This window comes from Nyctereutes procyonoides, unplaced genomic scaffold, assembly GCF_905146905.1.
Source record: "Nyctereutes procyonoides isolate TBG_1078 unplaced genomic scaffold, NYPRO_anot_genome, whole genome shotgun sequence".
Classification (NCBI taxonomy): Eukaryota; Metazoa; Chordata; class Mammalia; order Carnivora; family Canidae; genus Nyctereutes; species Nyctereutes procyonoides.
In genome coordinates, this window is record NW_026575082.1 from 10,260,534 (window position 1) to 10,269,523 (window position 8,990).

The 8,990-nt window shown below is 36.4% G+C and overlaps 1 pseudogene; it reads right to left on the bottom strand.

Annotated features, from left to right (window-relative positions):
• Positions 1-821: 821 nt before the first annotated feature.
• On the bottom strand, positions 822-6,920 carry LOC129514469 (glyceraldehyde-3-phosphate dehydrogenase-like; annotated as a pseudogene).
• Between the last annotated feature and the right edge of the window lie 2,070 nt (positions 6,921-8,990).

Here is an 8,990-nt window from a genome sequence, read left to right on the forward strand (position 1 = left end):
AGCCAATCTTATTGATACATAGAATTAACTGTCACACCAGTTACGCTGATCACCAGAAGACTCAAGAATGCAGATTCTCTCACTTTTTTGGCCTCACATCTTGGCTTATACATAAATTCCTCCATAAAGATATTCCTGTTTCCTTGAAATTTTATTATTCATCAATCCTATATTATTCCATAGGCTTTGTGAGATGTTATCTTGATTTTACTCTCTTGGTTTCCTGTGTGCTTATCTATATTATCCAAGAGAATGTAAATCCACAAGTAAAAAGAGTAAGGATGAAAATGAGGATACCTAACATTTACCAAGAGGTTACTTTGTACAATACCATCATTGAATAATCTTACACTAAAACATGTTACAAAAGGATAACCTGGATTTCTGTTCATATCTAATATTTGCTTTTACCTCTTGAAAGGATTTCAATTTTCACATAATGTTAGGCTTTGTCAATTCTGCTTGATAAAATCTTTACACTCTTCTATTGTGTGGTAATGTTACCAGACTTCAGAAGAAAATAAGCAATTTCAAACAAGCAATTTAGGAATTTTCTCCAATTCTTAATTAGGCCAAAAGGTCTTTTAATTAATTATTTATTTATTATTTTTTTTCCCAGCTGGGTACAGTACGCTTTATTAAAGGTACATGACAAGGTAGGGCTCCTCAAGCCTCTTCTCTTCTTCAGGGGGTCTTGAATGGAAACTGTGTGTCAGGAGATTCTCAGTGGGTTGGGGAATGATTTGGGGGTGAGGACTCCCCAGCAACTGAGGGCCTCTCTCTTTTTCTAGCTTTAATTGGGGCTGGTGGTCCAGGAGCTCTTACTCTTCGGAAGTCATGTGGATTATAATGCCCACCACCTGGTTGCTATAGCCAAATTCATTGTCATACCAACATATGAACTTGACACAGTGATCAATGAGTTCAATGCCAGGCCCAATATTGAAGGTGGAAGAGTGGATGTCACTGTTGAAGTAGCAGGAGACAACCCGGTCTTCAGTGTAGCTGAGCATGTCCTTAAGGAGACCTTTCAATGCCTGTTCCACCATATTCTTAATGTCATCATATTTGGCAGCTTTCTCTAGGCAGCACTCCAGATCCATGACTGACACATTAGGTGTAGGGATATGGAAAGCTATGCCAGTGATCTTCCCATTGAGCTCAGGGATGATCTAGCCTTGGCAGCACTAGGAGAAGCAAGGATGCTGTATTGGGCAGCCCCTCAGCCATCATGCCACAGTTTCTAGGAGGGTAAACTGGTCTTCTGGGTGGCAGTGATGGCATGAACTGTGGTCACGATTTCTCCATCATGCCATAGTTGTCATGGATGACCTTGGCAGAGAAGCCAAGCAGTTGTTGGTCACGAGGCATTGCTGGTAATGAGGGAGTTGTCCTACTTCCCATGGTCCATGCCCATCACAAACATGGGGGCCTCAGCAGAAAGACCAGAGATGATGACCATCTTAGCTTCACTCTTCAAATGAGCCCCAGGTATCTCTATAATGGTGAAGACCCCAGTGGACTCCACAAGATACTCAGCACTAGCATCACCCCATTTGATGCTGACAGGATCTTGCTCCTGGAAGATGGAGATAGGATTTCCATTGATGACAAGTTTCTCATTCTCACTCATGACTGTGCTGTTAAATTTGCTGTGGGTAGAATCATACTGGAACATATGGACTACATAGTTGAGGTCAATGAAGGGGTCATCGATGGCGACGATATCTACTTTGCTGGAGTTAAAAGCAGCCCTGGTGAGGAGGTACCCAATAAGGCAAATCTGTTTACTTTGATCTTCATTGTGTCTCAGCGATGCACCTGGCCCTGCACCAGAAGATGCAGCTCTCTGTATTGGGGTTAAAGTTCTTATTTCTATGTAGGTTTTCACCTTTGACTAAAAAGATAGTTTTTCTGCGTATGCAATTCAGAGAAGATTATTTATCACAGCATATTAAGATATTACATTACCATCTTCTGGCTTTAATGTTTCTTTTTTTTAATTTTTTTATTTATTTATGATAGTCAGAGAGAGAGAGAGAGAGAGAGAGAGAGAGGCGCAGAGACATAGGCAGAAGGAGAAGCAGGCTCCATGCACCGGGAGCCCAATGTGGGACTCGATCCTGGGTCTCCAGGATCGCGCCCTGGGCCAAAGGCAGGCGCCAAACCGCTGCGCCACCCAGGGATCCCGGCTTTAATGTTTCTTGTTGAGAAAACTTTCTAAATCTCTTGACTTTGGGGATCCCTGGGTGGCACAGCGGTTTGGCGCCTGCCTTTGGCCCAGGGTGCGATCCTGGAGACACGGGATCGAATCCCACATGGGCTCCCGGTGCATGGAGCCTGCTTCTCCCTCTGCCTGTGTCTCTGCTTCTCTCTCTCTCTCTCTCTCTCTCTCTCTCTCTCTCTGTGACTATCGTAGATAAATAAATAAAAATTTTAAAAAAGAATTCTAAAAAAAAGATAAAATAAATAAAATAAATCTCTTGACTTTGTAACTGTTTTCTTTTCCCTCTGGTGGCTTTTTAGGCTTAAGGTTTTGCCTTCAATATACGCTCTGTTAATAAAATGTGTCTAGTTGTACATTTAGTTGGTTTTAATTCAAAAAACATGTGCCTTCTGGATCTGTGTAATCATGTCTTCTTTGATTCTAAAAATTGTCATCCATTTCTTTCTGCCATACTGTCTCTCTCCAATTCTTTATATTCTCTCTCCTTAAATTCATTTTTAAATTTGCACATAAGACTTCCATTCTGTGCCCTATCTTTTGATTCTTGCAGTTTCCTCTATGGGAGGAACGTCTGTAAGAAGTGTCTCAAGATTGGTTCTCCAACTCTGCAGGCCTCAGGGCTGGTTTTTGGTTTTTGCCCCATGATAATTCTCCAAATCAATTACTTTCTTTTACCAATAGCCTTGGTTTTTCTCCTACTGTTTGTTTACACTTGTGTGTGTGTGTAGGAAGCATTTCCTTTCAAGATTGTGCTTTCTTTGGATTTCAAAATCATAGAAAATAATCTTTTTTTTAAGATTTTATTTATTTATTTATGAGAGACAGAGAAAGAGGCAGAGACATAGGCAGAGGGAGAAGCAGGCTCTCTGAAGGAGTCTGACGTTGGACTCCATCCAGGACCCTGGGATCACGCCCCGAGTCAAAGGCAAAAAGTCAACTGCTGAGCCACCGAGGCATCCTGAAAATAATCTTTAATGTAATTTATCCACCAGTAGATGGGAGGAGTAGGAGAATATTTTAGATTTCTAAGTTTTTCATTCTCTCAGAATCAGTATTCAGCTACAAAATTCTGCCTTTGTTGCTGTTGTAACTGTGCTTTCTCAGTGTTTTGAACCCCAGTAAGAGGCATAACTCCTGAGACAGGTAAGGGTTTAATACATTATTTGACATGAGTAAATAAATGAGTAAGTGAGCAAGGAAACGCGACTAGTAATACCGTAATATATATACTTTGTGTAGGTTTCTGTTTACATAGAAAAATGATTTATTAATTTTGCATGAAATGTTAAATATATGGGCAACAACATCTGGTGGTTTTACATGTTTGTTGCTGATAATTAATATTTTTCTTGATACACCAATCTTATAACCTACCAAAAATTCTAATTGTTGGCATTTTAAATAAATAATGTGGATGGCACTGCCTATTGAAAACTCCAACTTTATTAAATTTACACTTAGTTCAAATGGAACAAGACTGAGAGCTGAGAGAGAACACTGAAGTGATATTTCATAAATCTTTGAAACTTATTTTTATAATGTTTGTTGCCACGGTTCGTCTTAAGATAACTCTTTACGAAAAATATCTCAGAGTTCTCCTGTAGCTGTTCAGAGTAAATAATTTTTGAATATTTTAGGCTGTTGGGGCATTGTTGGACTCTATTTCTGTGCAACTCATTTGCTCCAATATTTTCTAATCATTTTTTTTTTCATTAAAACGAGATCTGGCTTTTATCTTTTACTAGAGGATATCAATGTTACTGTCAGTGTGTCTCCGTGTATTTCAGACAAAGCCTCTTGTTAAGGAGTGATATCCCTTTAGTAGTAGCCACTAAGATATCTGAACATAGATGGGTGCCTGGTGTGACACAATAAATTTATTTTAGTTAAACTAGAGAAACCTCTTTCAATTGAGAAGAACGAAAATATTTCCCTTATACTCCCTTAACACAATAGCATAAAAGGAAATGAATTTAACTTGTAATACTCTTTGTGAAATTCATTTCCAAATAGTAACTATTACTTGTAAATTGAGATTATTTTTATTTGCTTCCTCATTTTATTTAATAGAAAAATATATAAACACTTCATTCAGTATGATGAAATCTGCAATTTTTCTACTAGTAGACATTTTCCACATACTACTGAAACAATGCTTATAAGTGAGTTCTGCTTGGTATGAATCAGATGGTGTATGTATATTGGTATATGATCCACGATATACAATCACAAAACTTTAATCTGGAAATGGATTATTAATTATCTTATTTAATCTTCCATTAGTTAAACTGTTTTCTTCCTTAAGATTCTTTTTAAGCAATCATTCAATCAACACTTCAAGTGGAAATTATTATATATAGCAATATATATAATATGCTAATATGGTAAATATGATCCAACAAATGCTCTGACAAAATATCTATTTCTTATTTTTTGTTTGTTCTTAAACACATTGAGCAATAAAAGGGCTTATTTTCTCAGCAAATGATTTTAATAATAGCTTATAAATTCTCCATATTTGAAGTATTTAATAGACAAAAACAGGACACTCTACATTAGTAACAGGAAAACATATCGTTATACATATATCACAAAAGACACACTATCTTCATTTTCCTCCTTTTCTAGATATTTTTAAAGAGATAGATATGCAACATTTGACTTAATATTAAAATGTCCATCACATTTACAACAAAACTGATCATCTAGTCATATTAAGCCATCTAAATTACATTGCTACATTTATTTTCATTTCATGATCCATCTTCCCCACCTTGCAAAAATGCATGTATATTTATGTTTCACCTAAATCTATTCTACAACATAAAAATGGCAAAACCTATTTATGTACCTACCAATTTACATCATTAATATATATCATGGATGTGTCTTTCATAGAAAATCCAGTTTCTTTGTTTTGGCCTTTGTGTAAACTACATGCAACTATTAATCAGTGAACATGTACTGGAGATACATTAGAGTTGCTGAATCCTCTAATTTTTAATTGGAGACATTACATATCCTTACCAACAAGCCCACTACTGCTTACCCAGGAGTATTCTCTCTACACTCTAAAATGTCTGGACTTTAAAGTTGATAAAGTTTGACTAAGGAGAAATGTATGCTAGATGAAAGAGTTCTTACTCTAGGTAGGTGGCTTTCCATGTCTGGGAATAGTAGTATATTTTATTTATATTCATATTGTTTTTTCTTAAAAATATTTCCAAACAGGGCAGCTGATGGGCTCAGTCCATAAAGCACACAGCTGTTGATCTCAGGGTTGTGAGTTCAAGCTCCATGTTGGGTGTGGAGCCTACTTAAAAACAAATAAAAATAAATAAATAAATAAAATTTCCAGGCAATCAATTTAATAATAGTGAAAGAAAAGATTCACAGCCACTCAAACTTACTTTTATGTCCAAATGTAATAGCTGAGCTCTGATGCACTATTTCATACTTGAACTACTTTGAAACTTCACTTTAGAAAATTACATACCATGACATGTATTTGTTGATGCTAAATGGGAAAAGAGCATTGTTGAAATATCAAGCATTTCTTAACTCTAATATTAACTCATGGAATTCATTAGAGAAAAGAATTCCATATTATTACTGATTTTGAAAAATATTGTATTTTTTAAATGTTATTTATTTATTTGGCAGAGAGAGAAGGCACAGCAGGGGAGCAGCAGAGGGAGAGGGAGCAGTAGGTTCCCCACTGAGCACAGACCCCAATGTGGGGTTGGATTCCAGGACCCAGAGATCATGAACTGAGCCAAAGGTAGATGCTTAAACCTGCTAAGCCACCCAGGCACCCTGAAGAAAAATTTAAATGTTGCATTAATGGCAGGAGCAGAATATACCACATTCTCTTCTACCCTTAAAAAAAGAAACAAATGCAGTACTTAACAGAGCAAAGTTAAAACAACTGCAACAAATGAATTTATACTGATACTAAAAGATCATGAATAGAATTTTGGACAGAGGCAGATTGTGATGAATATGTGAAATATATAAAGCAAGATGGGTCAGACCAGCAGCATAATTAATCTAAGTTGAAGAATATTCCATTCCAGAAAAGCAAAACCTGAACCTGACTGTCTCCAATAAAGGGAATTCTCAAAACAAGTAACCTAAAATAATCTGTAAATTAAGGACAAGAGCTCCACCTGAAAACTAATATAATGTCACATTAATTATACCTCATTAAAAAAAAAAAGACGTATGGCTAGTGCAATGGAGGGACTGACTTTTAATAGTTTTTCATTTTAAGCTAATTAAAATTAACTGTAAAATAGCCACATGTAGCCCCACTATACATGTAGGCTACGAGAAACTGGAGGAAGCAAGAAGAATTCTTCCCTAGAATCCTTGGGGGTAAGTGTAGCACTCCCAGCACCCCAATTTTGGATTTCTGGTTTCTAGAACCATGAGAGGATAAAGAGTTGTTGTTTTTGCCATCAGTCTTGGAATAATTTGCTACTCCAGCCCTAGGAAACTAATATAGATAGCTTTGCTGAGGAATTTGAAACTAGAGCAAGTGGCCAAGAGGCCAGAAACAAGGAAGCATTCATTCATGAGGGGTCCAGCGGCACCAGCTACCATCCCAGCTCTGAGCGGTGGCAGCAATATCACTCTCAGCTGACCGGTCATAAAATACAATTTCACTGCCTTTCTGGGCCCTTGTCTCCATGGTCACTGTCCTCACCTGGAGCCTGTTTCTTCAACCTTCCCTTTAATTGTGTTACTCAATATAATCTGTTATCTGGTTGAGGTTAAGATAATCTATCTCCATCATCTACAACCAAAAACCGAGGACCTCAATGGTTTTGAACAGTTTTCCAAAATGATACACCTTGAGTAAAATAGTTTTTTACTTCCATATAATTATATAATATATATTTCGTATAGATCATTATCGTATGTAATATACATATTCGCTTTTTATCTCTCAAAACTTGAGGCCGTCCAAAAACGCGTGTCTCAAAAATATGATTCCCTTCTCAAAATAAAACACACAATGACTTTTCCTGTTGTTCAGGGAAAACAGAAGTGAGTGCATTTCTTCACATTGAGAATTATGTTTGCCATCTGAAAGCCATGGGTGAGTGGTAAAAGCAACCACAATAGAAATGTAAATTGAGCTGAAAGATTTCGTTTGGCAGCAGCTCAGTTTTAAAATTATAAACACAGTAATCTGCAGAAATGTCATATATATTAAGATTTTTATTTAACAATAGCTATGATTTTAAAATATTATTGCATTAGAGAGAAAAATCATGCTTCACACTGTAAAAATTTAGCATTCTCGTAATCTGTAAGAAGTGTTATTTTACATTATTATGAATAATTCATATATTTTAAATGTATTTTTGTCTCAGTTAGAATTCAGAAACTGACAGTGTTAGGTGCACATTTTCATTATTTTCCTATTCTAATATTTTAAAGTCCATTTTAATTTAAATGATTTGATCAACTAAATTACCCTGAAATATTCAAGGGAGTTATGTACACAATCCAGTTTAAAGAATACAAATGAATATATAGATATGTTTTTATTTATTGTACTATTTCTGCTTTAATTTTTAATGTAGAATTTTCTTTACTCTCTCTAAATATGGCCCCTGTAATATACTAAAATGCTACTTTTCATCTCAAAATTAAGAAACTGAGACTAAGATTTCCCTCTATCCTTTCTCTTGAATGGAAGTGGTTAATGTTCTCTATAGTTCTACAATTATCTGCATCTGCATCCACCTATGCAGTGATCTGGATTGATCCTTGATCTTAAATGATGGGGGATGTTAAGTTTAGAATTTGATAACTATAGGATATGAATTTCCTTTTCCTTCTTTTTTTTTCTTCCTATGCATATGATTCCACCATGGTGAAATGGTTTTGTTTTTGACTCTAGTGTGGTCACAGGATGCTCTTCTCTGATGTTAGTGTTTTATGAAATTACCTGTTTTCCATATGAAACACCTTGGTCCAGCTGTGTGCCACACAACCACAAGCTGGGCGCTTGCAGGGTTACTTTCTTTTTCTTTCTTTCTTTCTTTTATCTTCCATTGGCACCGTGGAGGACCCCTTAATGTGATGGTTGCCATGGAAATGTCCATCTGTGTTGTTTTAACTCATTGGTATTTAGATAATATCTCCCATGGTCAGCAGGTACAATCACGGTCGTTCTGTATTTCTGAGTTAAGACAGTCACATTCCAACATACACCACTTTGCAATATGAACATGTGGTGATAGACTTCTTAGGCATAAGTTCTAGATATCTGAGAGGGAAGGTGGGTGGAGAAGCACTCTTTGGAATATAGGACATTTTGAATACGTAGCCACACATTTCACTTATGTATTTATGTATTTACTTATTCACACTTGCTGTTTTAATAAGGTACTAGTTTTGAATTTTATTACTTTGGATAATTTCTATTAGTATCAGTAGGTTCTGTTAGGCCATTCGAGTCATGGCACCTCTGGATATATCTCCACTTCGATTAGGATACCCCACAAGAGTAAAGACAATTTTAGTACTCCAAAACTGTGCTATTCCAGCCCTGTCAATGACTTGAAAAAGTGATCCATATCACTTCTCTGTCTTTATACCTCTGTCCCTCACTGGATTAAAAAAGTACCAAGGGATAGCGTGCAGGGGAAGTGGTGATGTACAGAGCAATGCCATTCTTTTACTGATGTAAGGAAAGTATAGCTAAGCTCATCCTCCATCTGCTTAATACAGGGTAAGAATGATTCTG